The sequence below is a fragment of the Vanessa tameamea genome, chromosome 15 (genome assembly GCF_037043105.1).
Source record: "Vanessa tameamea isolate UH-Manoa-2023 chromosome 15, ilVanTame1 primary haplotype, whole genome shotgun sequence".
NCBI lineage: Eukaryota > Metazoa > Arthropoda > Insecta > Lepidoptera > Nymphalidae > Vanessa > Vanessa tameamea.
Genome location: NC_087323.1, coordinates 5753366 through 5772927, shown reverse-complemented (window position 1 = coordinate 5772927; position 19562 = coordinate 5753366). Strand labels below are relative to the sequence as shown.

At 30.3% G+C, this 19562-nt stretch overlaps 1 protein-coding gene across 6 annotated transcripts in view; it reads right to left on the bottom strand.

Moving 5' to 3' along the window:
- The window catches only part of LOC113399104 (semaphorin-2A), a 343072-nt gene extending 333929 nt beyond the window's left edge, over positions 1-9143 (bottom strand). For all 6 annotated transcript variants that reach the window (XM_064217028.1, XM_064217030.1, XM_064217027.1 and 3 more), the window contains exon 1: positions 8812-9143. The gene's annotated coding sequence lies outside the window, so the exon portion shown is untranslated. The remainder of the gene's footprint in view (positions 1-8811) is intronic.
- Positions 9144-19562: the final 10419 nt, after the last annotated feature.

Here is a 19562-nt window from a genome sequence, read left to right as displayed (position 1 = left end):
AATGGATACACAATATTAATAATGATAATACATTATTGTACTAGCAATGACGTTCAACAATTGTCAAAGAAGATTGAATAAAATCAGTACTTCTTTACATTTTAGGGTAATTTTTATGACTAGTAATGTTGTTTCTATGGTTTTTAAAATAAACTTAAATAAATTTAATATATTTTTTTATTTAGAACAAAGTATTAATGCTATTTAACAAAAACTTGAGATAAAGTTAGTTTCTCTTTTACTGTATTAAATGTTATGACTATTACAAATTAATCTTAACTAAGTTAATTTTGCATAAATAGAAACTAATGAACAGAATGAACTGTTAACGGTTAGTTTCTCAAGTTCTAGTTTTCCCTAATAGTAATAGAATACTAATTTACTTATTCAATTGTAAGATATTTAGATAATATTTATCGCATTAAAACATGATTTTATTTTCTATTTTTAGTCTGTGACATATAAAAAAAATTGTCAGCTTAAATTATTCAATCTTACATTATTTCAACCTGATAATGATAAACTACGTAGGTTATCTAAAAAAACTCGCAGTACTATCTTAGCATCGCTGGCTGTCCGACTGAAAACTTCTTGTAGGATTCATTTTTGTATGATGTGAATCGGACTGTGTGTAATATGAATAGGGCAAGTAAACTTCGTCTGCAAGCCGTGGTCGAATAATATCCGAAGGATGAAATTCATTTGCTGAGAAAAAATGATACCATCATTCGCATGAACTGACAACTTCTTTTCTTAGTATTATGTATGATAAATTATGTCGGAAGTTGGCTGTTTATTACTTGCAGAGGTAACTTACTTAGCCTTTTTATTGTTGTTCATATATATGTAGAAAAAAGAAATACTATCTAATATAAAATATTATGTTTAATGAATCTTGACGTATCTTTATTTCAGCGACCATTATCCCATCTATATTTTTATTATTACTTTCACAATTGTTACGATACATTAGCAAAAATGACAGTTATTTTTTTACAATAATATAATTTATATATAGAAATAATTCCATATATCATATATGTTTGCCAATGGAATACTGGAATTCTTTGTAATCGTAAGTTTGCGAAACAATCATTTTGGCGTCGATTGGTCAGTTCCATTGGTCAGTAATTATCTGGAATGTTCTATTTTTAAAACTCTTAATGTACCAGGAGCATAGATATAATACGAAGGTATTTTTAACAATCATGACGTATAGTTAATTGCACGTGGATTGTACAGTAGATACATGTAATGAATGAATTGCATAATAAATTCTGAGTTGCCATAATTGACAATTTTCATTTATTTAATTTATGTAGTAATTTTATTTTTAAACTGTGGCTTATACTTTAAATCAAGAGTTCATTAACTTATTACTTATTTAAATGACTAAAATTGGTGTATTATTTGTAATTACATATTATAAAAATTAAATCAATTATATACTTGTTCATAGTCAATGTATAGTAAATATGTATTATTATCTATGCATATACTTTCCTTCTATTACTATATATAAGATATTCTTAAAATGCTAAACAAATTAAATGGCTAAAGATCAATTGGAAACATGAATGATCACAAACCATGATTACGTCATTAGATTATAATCTGTCTCTGAAGTCAGATTATCCACTTTAAATATATTAACCGAAATTTTGTAATCAAACATGCAATATTACACTCACAAACAATGTTACAGCAACCTTACAACTTTTACACCTCCTCTCCTCCATGATCGGTAATTTTCAACGTACTTAGTAATTTGGGTGAAACATTTAGGTAGTTACGACATACAGAACGAAAATACGATCTTAAGTAATTAGCTCACAGCGACGAAGTTTTAAACACATTTTGCTGAATATTGAATTTCGAATGGCGATTTACAAATCCAATAAAAATGTACAATCAATGTTTTCTATTACGGCTTTTTTTATGTAACAAAGCTCAATATTTGCCAACTATATTCCATTTTAGCTTGAAGAGCAAACAATGTCAATTGTCTAACTAGTCATGAATGTTAGTTCGCTTGCGTGTCGATAATTGTTGCCCTGTTATTAGTATTCGACTCATTGAAATGTATCAGTTTTTTTTATACTAAAAAAGCGACTTCGTTTTTTTTAAACTCCGTTTGACTTTTAATTATTAATTACAACAACGGACCAGATTATTTATTTTGTTGTATACATTTCTTTCATCAATAATAAACCGTAGTTTCAGTAAAGCTCGTGTTATAAAAGAATTGAATTATTAATTTTATGATTGCCTTTTATAAACTTAATGTAAGCGTTTGAATTTCTGTTTTATTTTTGTTTTTTTTTGTTCACCATTCGTTCAAGTTTTGTTCCATATTTTTATTTTATAAAACAATAATTCAATTGTATAAAATAAAACATTTTACAGTATTACATTATATCATATTGGATCTCATTAAAATAGTGGTTTGTTCTGATAATATTTTAAAAACACGGTCATTACTTTGGTCGCCCGAAGGTACAATAAATTTTATTAAAATTATAATAATAATTATGGTTTACACTGAATGGTTAAAATTTACATACATTTGTTGTATAAATTTTACTTCGTGCAAATAATTTTGATAATGTTTATATAAAGTAACCGACTCCGAAATACTAAACTCATTAACATTGAACTGTAGAGTGGATTACAATTTTAACGCAAATTCAAAATAGTTTTCATACAAAGGAAGGATATTTCGTTAATAATATTGTATGAATATTTGTAGACACGGTAGCTTATTGAGAAATGAATTGCCTAGCAAGATTCGACACTGAAAATTTTAGCTATGACCGTCTTCATTCGGACTAGCTTTTAATATTTGGTAAGAAAAATGAGATTATTTATTAGTAATACATCCAAAACAACATTGCTGTTTTATTTACTCTTATACATATAAGTTTATCGCATTAATTCACATTTTTCATAACAAAGGTAGGTTTTATACTAAAAATATCTTATAAATATATTAAAAGCAAGTCGAATAACAAAGTAAAAAAACATTTTTAATACACAAAGTTTTTAATATAATGTACCTATTTCATCATAATAAATTATAAGAATTAAGAATATATTCTTCCATAACACATAAATTGATTTTATTATTGTATTAAAATAAATTCAAACATCCGACGGTTGGGGTCATAAATGTGTGCAAAGTAAAGGGATAAACCATGTACCCGGGAAGTTTTAAAGCTTCCCACTTCCAAATGAAGTTTTAATCCTTATTGAGTTGGTAATATGTGTGGAGGGAATCCTTTTTGAATTTATCTTGTTGGAGACAGGGTGGCCTACATCCGAAGGCAGGGCGTGTTTTCATTTCGGATTTACCACGAACTTCGCGCCAAATCCGACCAGCTGCGCTATTTCTACAGGATATTTTCTTTTCCTCTTCGACATGAGATCTTGACGACTGGCTTTTGTGATTTAAAAAGATTTGCAAAAGTAAAACCGCTTAACGTTACGCCATACGCGGTGTTTTGTCGATAAACGAAACCGTCCCATTTTGATTCCGTCTCGACTATTCTTAGATAAAGGATTTTAAAATAACGATGTTTAAAAATGCTTGACAGCGATATTATCTTATACCCAGACGATGAAATATTATACATTACGTATTCGCAAGGCAAGTAAGACTACATGATGACGGAAAATTTTTTGTACGTAAGAGTTATTGCTTGAAGAAATTTATAAATTATTTATGGTAAAGTGAATTGTTAGGTTTGATATTGTTCTCATATACAAAAAAGATAATAAAAATTAGTTTTATATTATATACGACTGATCAAATAATTTATGATATATGTATGTTTTACGAATTATTTATATTTAAATTTCTAATGTGTCTTTTTAGTACAACTCAGTAAAGTTTTCGGGCTGTGATTATACACACTGACATACAATATACATATTTATTGTCTTGTAATTTATAATATTGTGTTAAGTATATATATATATAATATTATATGGAAGGTTTTCTTATAATATGGATATAGATTATATTCTTGTATGTATAATATATTGAATGCTTAACGGTATAGAGGATGTCTAGTGATGTGGTTCCATCTCGACATGCTTATTTCTAAACGAAAACTTAGTAAATCGTTTTTTTTTAAATCAGTAATAATATTTTGTGTAAGAATGATATTTGAAATCCGTTTCACAGAAATAATAGTATGTATTTAAATGACTTTGTTACTATTTTCCGCTTCAGAGATACTCGTACAATAAAAATATTCCAAACTTACTCCACGTAGCCCTTGCTCTACCCTACTTGAGCAAGTTCGAAGTTACCCTTGTAACGGCAGGTGTCTAGAACATGCAGATAATATCAAGTGAACGTGCCAACATGCTTGGTTTTATGAGTGTACTTGAGACACTTTTGGAACCCGGTTTACACTTTGCCAGTATAAGAAAGTTTGGCATATCGCAAATTATAGACAATGTTTATTTATGATAAATGTAATTAGTATATATTTACTCCTCCTACTAAGAAATAATCATTTTTAATATATTATTCTCATAGTTGTAACGATAAAACTTAATAGTTTCATAGTATATATACATAGTTTAATTTGCCGGTTCTTCACAGGTCAGAGGTGTTAATTTCCTTACCAGAAGATAAGATTTTTGACAATCAACAATTAAATAAAGATTTTAACTTTTATAATTACATTATTTCTAACTTCTCTGACTTCGAATAGAAGAATTGATTGATTTTTTTTATTTTAAATTTACTATATTTAGTAAGATCATTTTGTCACATAACTTGGTGCTACTTGGTGCTACTTTGAGCTAGCTCATCTGGGTAGGTACCACCCACTATATATTTTACCGCCAAGCAGTAATATTTTGTATTGTTGTGTTCAGGTCTAAAGAGTGAGTGAGCTAGTGTAATTACATTCACCAGGAACATAATGTCTTAGCTCCTAAGATTAGGTAAGGACCCCAAGGTGGCATATTAGCGATATAAGGAATGTTTAATATTTCTTACAGCGCTGATGCCAATGAACTGTACTCACCATCAGGTGACACCATTTGCTCGTCCGATTACGTATACCATAATTCAATTCATAAAAAAGTTCTTGTTTGTGGAACAAGATAAAATAACAGTTGAATAATTCGGTTAAATATATATTCTTTACACAAATATTTCTTTATGTACAGCAACTGACAAATATGTATATTAAACAGTCCAAAGTGCATGGAATGGATAAATATTTGATGTTATCTGTAAATACGAATTAATATAACTGATGTCAGCGGATACAACTGATTTATAACATTTAAATTAAATGTAAATATTACTTTAAAAATATACATGTAATTTAGTTAACAAGGGGTTAATGTTTGTTTATATAAATGACCTGCCACATCTCCTAGGTGATAAACTCGAGATAGTGTTGTTTGCTGGTGATACTTCTTTAATTTTTAAAATAAAAAGACGTCTTTCAATATATGACGATGTGAACAATACTCACTCTGAAATAGTAAATTGGTTTAGTGTTAATAATTTAATGTTAAATAGTAAAAAGACAAAATGTATTAAATTCGCTACTCCCAATGTAAGATGTGTCAAAACGAGTGTACTTTTAAACGGGGAAGCATTAGATGTTTTAGAATCAACAGAGTTCCTTGGTATGACAATAGACTCTAAGCTCCAATGGGGCCCCCATATAAATAAATTGGCGAATAGACTCAGCTCTGCAGCGTATGCGGTAAAAAAAATTTGACTTTTGACTGATGTGGATACGGCTCGCCTTGTGTACTTCAGTTATTTCCACAGTATAATGTCGTATGGCATCCTACTCTGGGGTAATGCAGCTGACATTAATACCATTTTTGTACTGCAGAAGAGGGCTATTCGTGCAATTTATAACCTGGGCCCACAAGATTCGTTAAGAGGTAAATTAAAAAAAATTAAAATAATGACTATCGCTTCTCAATTTGTTTTTGATGATGTTATGTATGTACGCAAAAACATAAATGATTTTCCCAGAAATTGTGACGTACATTCTATTAACACTACGAACAAGAACAAAAATTATTTAATTATAAAATTCAAAAGAATCGTTAAAGAGCGTTTGTGTGTTAAAGGATGTTAAAACACTAATGACTTTTTAGTTGATTGCACACCTTGGGAATGAAATGATCGCCACCAGGCTGTTTCAAATAGCTAAAATATAATTATTATTGTACATGAAAAATGAAAAAAAAATAATATATATCCCGCTGTGTTTCTTTCGCCGGTTCTTCTCAGGTCCGAGGTGTTAAATTCCGAACCGGTGGAAGATTTTTAACTATCAATAAGTAAGTTTAAATTTCTATATTGAATAAAGATTTTTGACTTTGACTTGACTTTGAAGTATTACTCTTGGAGCGTCCAAAACATGCAGACTTCTTAATTCTCATAAAGAGATCTCTTGATGGTGGGGGTCCGTGTGGGTTTATAATACCCACTCATTACATATTGTACCGCCAAACAGCTGTACAGAGGACATCAAATCTTAGTCATCTGAGTTACATTGACGTTGTAGGACGTGCTAATATTTCTTACAACACCAATGCCTATGGTTGCACACCAGCCGTCTTTGCCCATTCACGAGCTTGCCTACAACTTAAAAAAAAAAACATTGTAAGAATAATTTGTTTATATTTGGATGTCTTACATTCAACGGCTAACTATAAGTTGCCCCTTGACATTACCATTGATGGATTACTAGTTTCCAAGCGTTATTAACAAACGCAATAGTTATTTAAAGTTTATATATACTTTATATAATATTAGCACTAAAAAGCAAATAATATTCAAATTAAAAGCGAAAATGGATTTTCTATTGGCTAGTTTATAAGGCTGAAAATTCTTGAAGGTTCGAAGTTGAGCTAAAAACAAATAGATTTTCCTGTCATAAATTTTCCATCGCAGTTCGCAGTGTCTACATTCCTGTACCGTAGCACGTAAGGCAAATAGTTGTGCCTTAAGTCTTTCGATCATGTGGGACCGTTTATGAGAGTGTATGTATTGAGACGGCACTTGTGTGTGTGCACACACACTTTTGGATTACAATATATCGTATGCAGTTGGCTAGCCGCAACTGAAATTGGTCAGGAAGATATCAATATAAAGTTATTTAATTACAAACACTAGTGAACTACTTATGTATAGTTGAACTGCTTTATGATTATTTACTATTATACATATATTTACTAAATATATATAGTCAAATATGATTTTTTTTAATGTATCCTTGACCAATGAATTGGACTTTAAGGCCTAAATAACTATAAATATTTATGTAATTACATTTTGAAAAAACTTTGGACTCTTTAGAACTTTATCTGCCATCATTGCGAAACACGCTCAAGATGTTCTGCAATGGATTTTAAATACACGATTCTCCATATATCGTTACCATTATGTATAGCAATATATTTTTTAAATATTTTAACTATTCCTTCAATTGTTAGAGATGATTTCGGATTTAAACCCATGCAAAGACCACTAAATTGCATTTCCTTAATTTGTGTTTATAATTCATCTCGTGCTGGAAAATATCGTAAGGAAACCTGCATGTGTGTCCACAGACTCGCATTAGCAGCGTGGTGGAAGGTTTTAGCCCAACATTAGGACATTGACAGTCTATGAACAGAAAACCCTTCGGGATTTCCTTTGTGATATCAGTATTTATCCTTACTCTTCTTATTACTTAAGGAAAAACTATTATTAACTTGGTGTGGTATTAACTGTGTTTATTTACCTTACTTTATTGTATTGAAAGCTTCTCGCCTTCACAGATATTTTATTGTAAATAGATGTATTATATTAATGTTGTTTGTAAATACCACCGACTCTAGTTTCGGTGTTATACTTTTATAAATAATTTATATTTAACTTAACGTTATAAAACACCTGTTTATAAAAACGTACTTCAAATAAGGTTCTATATATTTTTTAATATCATTGTTTATTTATTTTTTATTTTTAATGGTTGTGACAAATCAATTGATAAGACCGCAACAATAAGCCGTATTTTGATATATGTAATACGTATATAGTGTATTTTGAGACTTCGGTGCTTGCAGCTTGCAATTGTTCAATTCTCAACAATAACAGCGACAAATTCTATTAAAAATTTAAGATATATGAGATATTACATATTATCTTTTTATCAGTTCGTATTTCCTCTTCTGAAGAAAAGCTGCTTTAGTATGACAAGCATTTAATTAATGTACGTACACGTGTACATGTGTGTACACATATATTTCAAGTTTAAAGTAAAATTGTAACTATGAGAAAAATGGAAGATAATATTAGTCACGTGAAAAACAGTATCAGAAATATTAAATTATTACATACAATACAATACAATGTGCATAACGAAATAAGTTTATTTGATTAAAAATATATTGTTTCAGTCAAAACAAAGAGTGATTTAATACCGTTTTAAAATACCAACCTTCGATACTCGAGCTAAAACAAGCATAGCATCAATATGCATAGATAGTAGTACATAATATACTTGTCACCTAAATAATAAATTATAAATATTTATTTCATATGAAACGTCATGAAGCACCTGTTACCTTGATTGATACGATTGTTGCGTTGATGGAGTCAGCATGAAATTATGCAGATGAATCACGTTAACATGCAATAAAAAGCTGTATGAATTATAATTACAACACGCGTAGAACATTATACATACAATAGACATATCCTCAAAGTATTGCGTAAAATACCGCATGACGAATGACATACGAAAACTCTCGACTACTTAATAACAAACTTACCTTTTAAAATATTTGCGTATTCAGAGATTTGCCTGCAAATTCCACGTTTACAGAACAATCCACATTTTGACTTCAAAGTAACCGAAATTATGATCACTGGGACTTATCACATGCTCAAATCTCACCGTTTATATTGAAATGTATTTATTTACATTCAAATAAATAAGCGTATTTAGATGGCGGGCGCGTGAAACGGCCGCACGTTGCGTCGTCTCGAACGTATGTGTCGGGATGGTTTTGACGGGACGTGATTTTTAATGAAGGAAGGTTTTTGATATGTGAGAAAGAGTGTACGGAACGTAGTGACGCGACGGCGGCGCGACTGCGACTGGTTGGGGCGGGGGCCACCCCGTACTGCGCGCCGCCCGCCCTAACGCCGGGACGCCGATACAAAATTAATACTTGTTTTGCTAAGAGCGATTTCGATTTGTCGGGCCCCAAATTTAGAAAGTTTGATCTTGTTAGCAATTAAAGCAGTCTTGATGTATATTTAAAGTTAGACCTCGCCTGGACACCGAAGTGGTTGTGCTGACAAGTTAACATTGGAGTTATACCAATAAATCATTCCAGTTAATTTAACTGATAAATGGGTCGCAAAATTTTGTAAGAGAATATTTAAATTTCAAATGTATAAAAGTACTTACCTGTGGCACTGGCCTCGTTACGTATAAGTCACAACTCAATTTTTATTAAACTGGAACGGTCCCAATATTTCTCTAACTTCGCGGCAGAAGCGAAAAGTTCTATTTCCCTCGTTTAGAAACTCGAGCAGGAATTGATGCACTGTCGGCTCGTTTGCATGACATTAAAGTATCTCTCGATATTTTAGAACGTGGCCTAATGTTGTGTCTTTATTACCAATTTGCATAAAATTTTGAAGCATACGTCTTCTGAATATGAAAATATTATCGTTTAAAATTTACAATATTCAGAAATTGTTTTGATACACTCTCCATATAGTATTATTGAACATAAAATAAATATTTATATTAAAATCTTACTACTTACTATTGTTAAAGGAGATTATGTTGGTCAAATACTTTTAACAAGGTGTAAAATGCGATGGTTTTTAAGCGTCTAAAATTCCTGAGTAAATCGGATTAAAGTGAGGGTCGCGCTACGTCAGTCTATAGTAGGTATAACAAAAGCTGAGTTGAAGAAAGACAAACAAAACGGGTAACACGGCTCCGGAACAATATACAACAAACACTACCGTACATCTCTGTTAATTTTATTACGAAATTTGTCACTGTTACTATTCTGTCTATTCGACATAATTTTATAATTATGAATAAAACAGGCGAGATGGCCCAGTGGGTAGAACGCGTGTATCTTAACCGATGATTTCGGGTTCAAACCTAGGCAGGCACCACTGAATTTTCATGTGCTTAATTTTTGTTTATAATTCATCTCGTGCTCGGCGGTGAAGGAAAACATCGTGAGGAAACCTGCATGTGTCTAATTTCAACAAAATTCTGCCACATATGTATTGCACCAACCTGCATTGGAGCAGCGTGGTGGAATATGCTCCAAATCTTCTCCTCAAAGGGAGAGGAGGCCTTAGCCCAGCAGTGGGAAATTTACAAGCTGCTGAAGAAAAAAACACAAATACAATACGGAACATTATGATTATGTAGCTTGTAATCTCAAATTACTCTCATTATAAAATAAGTCTCTTAAAACATCGCTAAATCAACAGATAAACGTAAAACGTATTGCATAATGTTTACCTTGAAACAAAGATAACTGGTCCAAATGAACCCAGACCTCTTAAGAATCACGATCATAAAACCGGGTTTGCGTAGCCCTTTATATTTTGAAAGCATTGAAAATGAAGAGAGGACCCGTGGTCAGAGCATTTCATCAAACGGACAACGATTTAACCCATTGCGAGCCGTCCATCCAATATGGCCATGCCAATATAATGCGGTCGAAACTACCCCAGCGCAACCCGCATACAATTGGATTCTTAACAAATTCTAAATTAAAGCGAATGGGTTGATGTCGTCGTTCCGTGAATTAGCTGTATAGAACTCCATTAGTTGAAGGTTTAATAAGGTGGAAGGGGTAATAATAAGAATAAGGTAAGGTTTAATAGGAATTTTAATTTAATTGCACCCGTATTTCAACCAAGGCTTGACCAAAATATATTACAATATTGTCGTTAATCTTTAATTTTGTAATAAAACCTGTATGGAGTACTTTGAAATTTATTTTTCAAATAACATGACATCACAGATTATTATTAAGATTTACATTATTTAATCATTTAAATATTTTTAGTAAAGACCAATAATATAATCACGTGTTCGGAATCGGATTAGATTTATGATAATTTTATAAAACTGTTCGTTGAGTAATACGAGTAACAATTTATATAGAAATAATTAGAACACGTTTAATTATTAAAAAATTTAAATTTATATTACATTAATAATGACGCTGTTATAATTATATAACATGCTTATATTGTAAGTTTTCTATTAATCATTATAAACTTTTGAGTTATTATAATATTTTATTTATTAAGGAGAGGATGATTTGCAGGCACTTTTGAATCGTCATTTTACAGAACTATATTAAAAGTAAAGCTACAACCGGTTAGAAATGGAGATTCTACTAAGAAGAACCGGGAAGAAACTCAGTAGTTTACTAAGAAAATGGATCATCTGATATTAAGCTCAGTCACCATTCAAATTCAACCCGGAACACTACAATCAAACTGCTAATTCTGCTTGGCGGTAGAACTCGTAAGTGGTACGTATCTAGGACAGGCCTAAAGTGCACCCAATAGGAAATAAAATTAGCATTGGAAAATGGTAGACCTTCGTTTTTTTTATTATTCAAGAATCGTTTTTTTTATTATAGAACTTTATTTTTACCAAGTATCTACTATTATTAGTTCAAAGTTAGAATTTACTTTATTCTGTGTATATAATTTAGTTTCTTATTTATAAATATATAAATAATATATTTATTTTAAACAATGATGAATGATTCTAATATATTTTGATTATAACTTTTCTAAACAATGTGAACTCGATGAAATGTTTTTTTCTAAATAGTTCCATAAAATGTTTCTATTAATTGATTTAACAATTTATTCATAAATAAATGACGTTATTGTGACGTGACGTAAGCGTAATAAAGTCTTCCACCCCAACTGACCGATCGCTCCCGTCAGCTGAATATGACGTTGCCAATAATACGGTCGGTTCATACACGATTAAAATTTTTAACATTTTCTCACGCACCCAAGTGACCTACAATATTGAATGTTATTTAGATTCGTATTATCATTCTGATATATTACTAATTAATAAACATAAGCTTATTAATGATATTAGTAATGATTGATCAAGCCGTATTGTTTTATAATCATATCAAGTGGATACGATTATTTCCTGAATTATTTTTTTCAATTAGATCGATGATGAAGATTTAGTTAATATTCAATAACATTTTTTTTGCATCAGGTTGGTAGTAGAAATTATCGCTGTAAGAAATAATTATTCTCGCCAATGCGCCACAAACCTTCGGAATTAAAAAGTAATGTCTGTTGTACCTAAAATTACAAATTCACTCACCTTTCAAATTGAAACAACAACACTTAATAGTACTATTTAGTAATTAAATAAATTATGTATTCACAAAGCCCAACCACGTGGAGACAATAGTAACAAATCTTCTATTATGATTATTTAAAGTCATATTTAAAAGATTTGTACGTTTGTGATAAATTAAATTTAGCTTATTTCAACTATATCCCTAACGTAATGCTTACTTTGTAATCATATCGTTATATTTGCTTTGATGTAGCTTTTAGTTGACAATAAATCTCTTCATTTAGTAAATGTTTTCTCAATTGAGAAATTTTCCCATAATTCATATTCCTGATGTCAAAACATTTATTAAGCGAAAAAGATCTCTTTGAACCCGTCCTAATTTAAATTATCGCAACCTTTGTAATTAGATTTTCATATTTCGTTATAAGTAAAACCACTTCACCTTTCAAGTTTAAAACATGCAACGCCGGCTTACGTTTCATGTCATAAAGACTTTAATATGAAAATTTTTGATTCGTTTGTGGCATGTGGAGCTTTTCGCAAATTTCAAATGTTTATACCTTTGTAACAAACCAACATTTCAGCATATTGTCGACGTAAAGCACTGCATTTGTTAGTAAAGCGGTCTTATTTTAAGAGACAATTCAGTCGTGATTTAAATCGGACAGCCACGTATGATAGTAACGTGAAGTTGAAATTAATAATTAATTATTTTTTTTCTGAAATAAATAAATACCTTACAACGTTAAATTTTATTATTTAAGTATTAAAATTTGTTGATCATTTGGTTGAGTTCTAACATTATGTTGTTTTAGAATATTTATTTAATACAGATTCACTAATCGCTTCGAATATTAATATCGTGTTTTATAATCTATATAAAACAATTACTGCGGATTACATAAACTTTTTTATATAGAATAGGCTTATACCATATGGTGCAGGTATAAAGCTAGCAAGTTAACAAATTTTCATAAATATATATATAAATTATAATTCCTGTCCTTTTCTATCTTAAGATTTAAAGATATTGTATTGTATGTTGATAATAATTCGTACTTTTTTAAATTGTTAAAACAACATATAGTATAAATGTTTATATTTAGTATTAGTTGTCGCCCGCGGCTTCGCTCGTTTTAGTGGGTTGGTCGTCATGTGTTAGGCAAAAAAAGTTGCCTATGTCCTTCCTTGGAGTTCAAGTTTGCTTTTTCCAACCAAATTTCATCAAATTCAGTTCATTGATTTGGCAGAGAAAGAGCGACAGACAGACAGAGTTACTTTCACATTTATAATAGTAAATTAGTATAGATACGCGGTTATAAGAATCAACAATCTGCTTGAATAGTCAATTATCGTAGTTTGGTGTATGATATTATTTAATATAACATTTGCGATAAAGTTTCAGACATAGAAATTGAAAAAGGTGTCCAGTCTATTTGTAATCTTTGAGATCGAAGCTCCTTTTGAAAGATTTATAGCAAAGTCTGAATACATAGAGTAGCTTCGTAATAATTTTTCGTCCACAGTTCAACAACTCCAAAAAGTGTAAAAATAATAAAATTGAAGATAAATTTGTAACACTAATTTCGAACTCAGTAATTCAATACATCCTTTCTGAATCAAGTTGTTCAAATAATAAAATATCGAAGATACTAAGATTAAACGTTACCAATTATTTATTTGTAGGCATAGAAACGATTAGTAATGTAGGTAACGTTGTTGTTGTTTTGTCATGTGTTCATCTCAGTTGTTAGGTCCTGTAGGTGTGCATACGGATATCAACTTGCTCATTTATTTCAACGCTAAATAGCGCTATTAAGTATTGTCGAGTTAAGTGAGTGAGCCGGTGTAATTTCAACATTTAGAAAATTTTGAACCAAATAAAGTATGACGAAAACAATCATGATGATATCCGATAAAATGTACCTTCAGACTCAACATGGTATTTTCTTATATTAAGTTTATTCTAATATATCTTAATATCACTAAAAATACTTTTCCCTTTATGTCATTTAGAATTAAATTTACACGTATCTGTGATATTTTTATCCTTATTATTTTATTTTATGTTATTCGTGTGCAATCGAACGTTTTTAAAGCTGTATTATTATTATTTTTTAAATACAAAGCTAGTTAAAGTATCTATAGCACTCAAGCATGAGGTGAATATATATATAAACGGTCTTTTCTATTTGTTATAAGACGGTAATTTATACGTCAAAGATTAAATATATCGGAGCATATGGGGTAGAGCCCGGATGAGGACCCTGGGTCCCCTGAATAGAAAAGAAACTTTAAATCATTCAAAACAGTCGTAAACGACCAATGTAATGTAATTTACGGAAACTTATTCGCATATCCCTAAAATACAGTCCGTAATGTCTTTAATTAAATATTAGCGTGCGCGAAAAAAAAGCAATCCACCTAAAGATATTTATATTTTACAATTTCCGCCGTTGATAATAATGTTATTAATTGTCTTCCGTAATCAGTTTTCCGTTCTATTAAATAAGAAAAAAAAAATTAACTCACATAATACGAAATTTTGGTTGTTATTTTGATAACAAAATTTTAACAAATACTTTTGAAACTGTTTTTAAACTGAAAATAAAATTGCTATTAAATAAATGAAATATAAAGGTAAATATTATGTAAGAAATTTTAACATGTTTTAAGGCTTACGATACAATACAAACATAAATAAGAGGAAACTAGTAGAATCGATGGTTGTGGATTTCCACACAAACATTTAACTGAGTAGGTATTTTTTTAAACAATGGTAACAATTTTCCAATTTTAAAGAATTTCTAATGTTCCTATTTATCCATACAATTAAGCTTGTGCTAGGAGTGTGGACGTTAATAACACAAGGGATCAGGATCGAACTTGCGGCATTTTTCATTGCAGAGCAACCCTTAAACCGATGCGCTATTTACACTATAACTTTTTATTTTGTTTAATAAAACGAGTAACTGATGAGTTTCTGGCCAATTTTTCTCAGCTAAATCTAAATTCCGAATTGTAGTGTGGTAGTTTTGCTTAATTTTAATTGTCTTATGGAGATCGTACTTGATTCTCATTTCAAAATATTATATCGTTATTTATTATAATTTAGCAAATATACACAAATAAATGATTCGCTAGGGATCAAATATAGACTGATAGATACATTTATTCTAATTATATCTATATTTAAAAACATAAAACACGCGAACGCGAATCTTCTTCCAGTAGTAGTGTTATAATATAACATCGTAATCACATGAATGGTTTAAAAAACTTATAATCCACAATCATTAATTAATTTTTTATTCGTTTTCTGTGTATGTCTATAGTTATAAATATCAGACATACGACCTCCTTATAGCGAATACTTTGTTTTGAACGAACTTCACTTGTTACCCAGTTCCTGCATCATTAGCGGGACTTTATTGCTTTTCTGGAGTTTCAAAGTGAAGCTTTAAAATAGTGTGATTAAAACGCTGTACCGTCTTTCCCGTTTGTTTATGGAAATCGAGTTGACAACTTGCTTTGATTGTGCTGGTGGAGCCTGCCACGCCTCGGTTTACTTTAGCAGCTTTTACGAAATTTGATAGCTACTCAAATATGGACAAAGTCCGTGAAGCTATTGATGGATTGGATTTTTTTTCGAAGGTGAATTTTAATTACGAAGCAACGGAAGTTCATTTGCGTTTTATACATTGCTTAAAGGAATTGATTTTAATTTTAATGCCAATGAGATAAATTATTTTAATTATTATTTATTAAATTACAAGACATATTCCAAATGTTTACAAAGTAGCCTTTCTTCACCTTGTACCTTGCTTTTTATTATTCATGAAAATAATGCAACTCATTCAGCGATTATATTATATTATACATACTATAATTATTTCTTCGAACGTTTTTTAAAAATAATATCTTAAAGAGCTCAACGGCCTAAATTATAATTCACAAAAAGTTATTAGGTATTTCACCTCAAGAAAATATGTCAGCCCAGAGGCAGGAAATTAAGAGTATCAGGTAATTGACAATATAACATTCCTATACGCATGTATTTCACTATGTATCTCCTGTAAAAATGTTACCGTTATTAATAAACTTTACATGCCTACTGTTCAAGTGCATTTCCGCAGATCTTCCAAATATAATGATATATCTAAAATGATACCTGCAATTGAACTTAACAGCTATTCGTCAGATATGCTAAAAGTTAAATAGTTAATATCAGTTGGGATAACTTTAAATTATGTATATATATTTATATACGTACATCACAGACACATAAACATGTTCTATATAAGGTATGCGTCGTTATATTAATGCTACTCTACCAAAAGAATAACATAGACAACGCGCCTAAAACGAACGAGTGAGGCAAATTAAGATGTACGAGTATGTGAGTGACGGTGGCGTAAAAAAACCATGTAAAACAAGTTTGTCGATGTGTCCATTGTCCGTAGCTATCAGTTTACGAAAAAAAAAAAACAAAAAAACAGATTCATATTTTATGGAATTTCAAATTTTTAATAGATGTTGATTAAAAGTCATAACTATATAGGATACCATTGAAAATCAGCGGTGGATGTTGGAACCCAACTCGGAAGCTGAATGGTACACCTATTTAGGACACGATTGCTTTCATTACTTAACAAATATCTTGTTTAATTTTAGCTTTTCTTATTTGTTGTGTTTTTTTTTTTTGTAGATTAAATAGTAGAATACTTTATTTCTTTTATTTGGGAGAATTTTTTTACGTCACGATACTTTCCTTGAGCACGAAGTCTTAACATTTAATCAACTGAAAACTTAGTGGTGCGGGTTTGAAGTGACGTATGTTATCTTCGATTTAAATTCACGTATTCTAATCACTAATACCTACCTTGATTAACACAAATATTCTCTAAATATTTACACAATATATTTAAGTATAAAAAACCAACATAAAAACTTAAAGAAAATGTACAAAAAAATACTCCAGATAGAAACTATGTACATAGTTGCTATACAGGTGTTTTTAATAAATTCTAAAGTTTAACTTTGGATTATAATTGTTTTTTGTATTGTTACAGTGAAGTAACGTATGGTCTATTAAAAGGTAATGGGATTCCATAATTTTGTTCACAACTTATAAAAAGGTGCTTACATAAAGATAAAATAGTGGAACGTGAGACAGAGTGAAAATCAGAAGATTTTATTAATTAAAAAATTAAAATCTGTAAGTATTTCATTATACAGTGTTATTGGTGCTTCGACGGTAGGAGGTAATGGAGGGGGATAGAATATCGCAAAAAATAAATATCGCAAATTTATATCAAATTTTTACTTCTCATTTATAACTACGATTAAACACTAATTATTTATCAATATTACAATAACAATTACCGGCTAAATTTGAAAATGCGAGACGGAAAACGATAATAATTCAATATTATTTTGAGATTTTTTCCACAAAAATGCCTTAAAAACCTTAAAAATGTTGTAAAACTTGTTAAGCATATTATTTGAAAAAAGTATCGTTTTCTTAGCTCCCCAAAAAATGTATAACAACTAGAAACTTATTTCAAAGCAGCTGAAAAAAATTAACTTCCATATTGTGCAAGTTCCATGTCAATTAAAATAGTAACAATTTCATGAAACCGTACAATAAAACCCATACAAAACATACCTCTTATTATGTTTAATATATAAATGATATATATACACTTACACGTTAAAAATAATGGTTAAGATAAAATGGCTCCTGTTTATAAAATTCAATAGCCCCAAAGTACCTACTTCTTGTTCTCAGCTGGCCCGTAATAACGCTAACAATGATTAAGATTGCACTGGCAGCGCCCTGTTGAGCGATTTGAATCTCCTCCAAGTCTTAAACGAATTTCATTGTAGTAAATAATAAGAGCATACGGCAGCGATGCGGGTTCGTATATTTATAACATCACTCGACTTAATGTCTTCGTATTTTTCTTATTTTATCTTAAGTACGTTTTTCTCTATCAAATTATTTTCTGTAGATTATTGCAAACTTTTAACGATTACTTAATGGATCATTTTTTATTTGTTTATAAACTGCACTCAACTAGAACCCATTGTATTTAAGTAGGCTTAGTTGCCGATTTATCTGTAAAGTTTCTATCGGTAGTTCAAGTGTAAAACTTCGAGGTCCATCCCAGTAGGTCTGCTAGAGCCCTGAGTAATATACATCTTATCAGGGGTAGCTCACCCGCAACGCCGGTGAGCGTAAATCTTGCCTTTACGACCTCACCTGTCGAAGGAATAATTTACTGCCGGCTTAAAACTTCTAAAAGGAAATCCCAAACACTTCTCAAGAAATAACTGAATAAGAAATTCACGATTTTACGCACAGCGCGACAAGCGGCCCGCCCGCCTTGACAGGAGGAAATTTGAACTTAAACCTTTCCTAATGGAATGGATAAAATTTCAAATACTTTAGCTGCTACGGAGAACATTACATCGAAATGTTCAAGTAAAATTATAGTAATATTGGTAAACTATAATTGTCAAGTTTTGAAGGGATAGCAAGACGTAAGTGTACGAGTATGTATATTTGGAGTATGTCGAGAGTTATTACTCACTAGATTTGATAGCATTCGCCGCAGGGGACGAATCCATAATCAATATGTCGGTTATTGTAATGATAATATATGTGTGTATAACTACATTATACTATTATGCATATGAGGCCGGTTTTCCGATGCCGATGGATAAGCAATTTGCAAGTAAAATGCGGGTGCTGGATGCATGGCGTCGACAACGCTTCTAGGTATTTTTTATTTAACAATAGAATTTCATACACTTTATTGCGTGACTTCGTTCATGTCTGACTTTTAGTTATGAGAATTTATCGAACTTTATTCGCGGAAAAGCATTTCTAGAACATAAGTCAGTTATAATGAAAACTCCAAGTAATTTTGTAGACATAACTTAAACTACTGAAACTACTAGTATACTGAAAATAAACAGATAAGAAAATGATAATCATTTTAATATATATATATTGACGTTAACTTTATAGTATCCTTTATGTATGTTAGCTTAAAAATTTATTCAGTATCAAATGAATCTAAAAGAAAACTTCTATACTTAATAAATTATTAAATATAATATTTTATAAATATTACGTAGCTATTAAACGCTTCTACAAAAACAAAGAAAATGAAATAT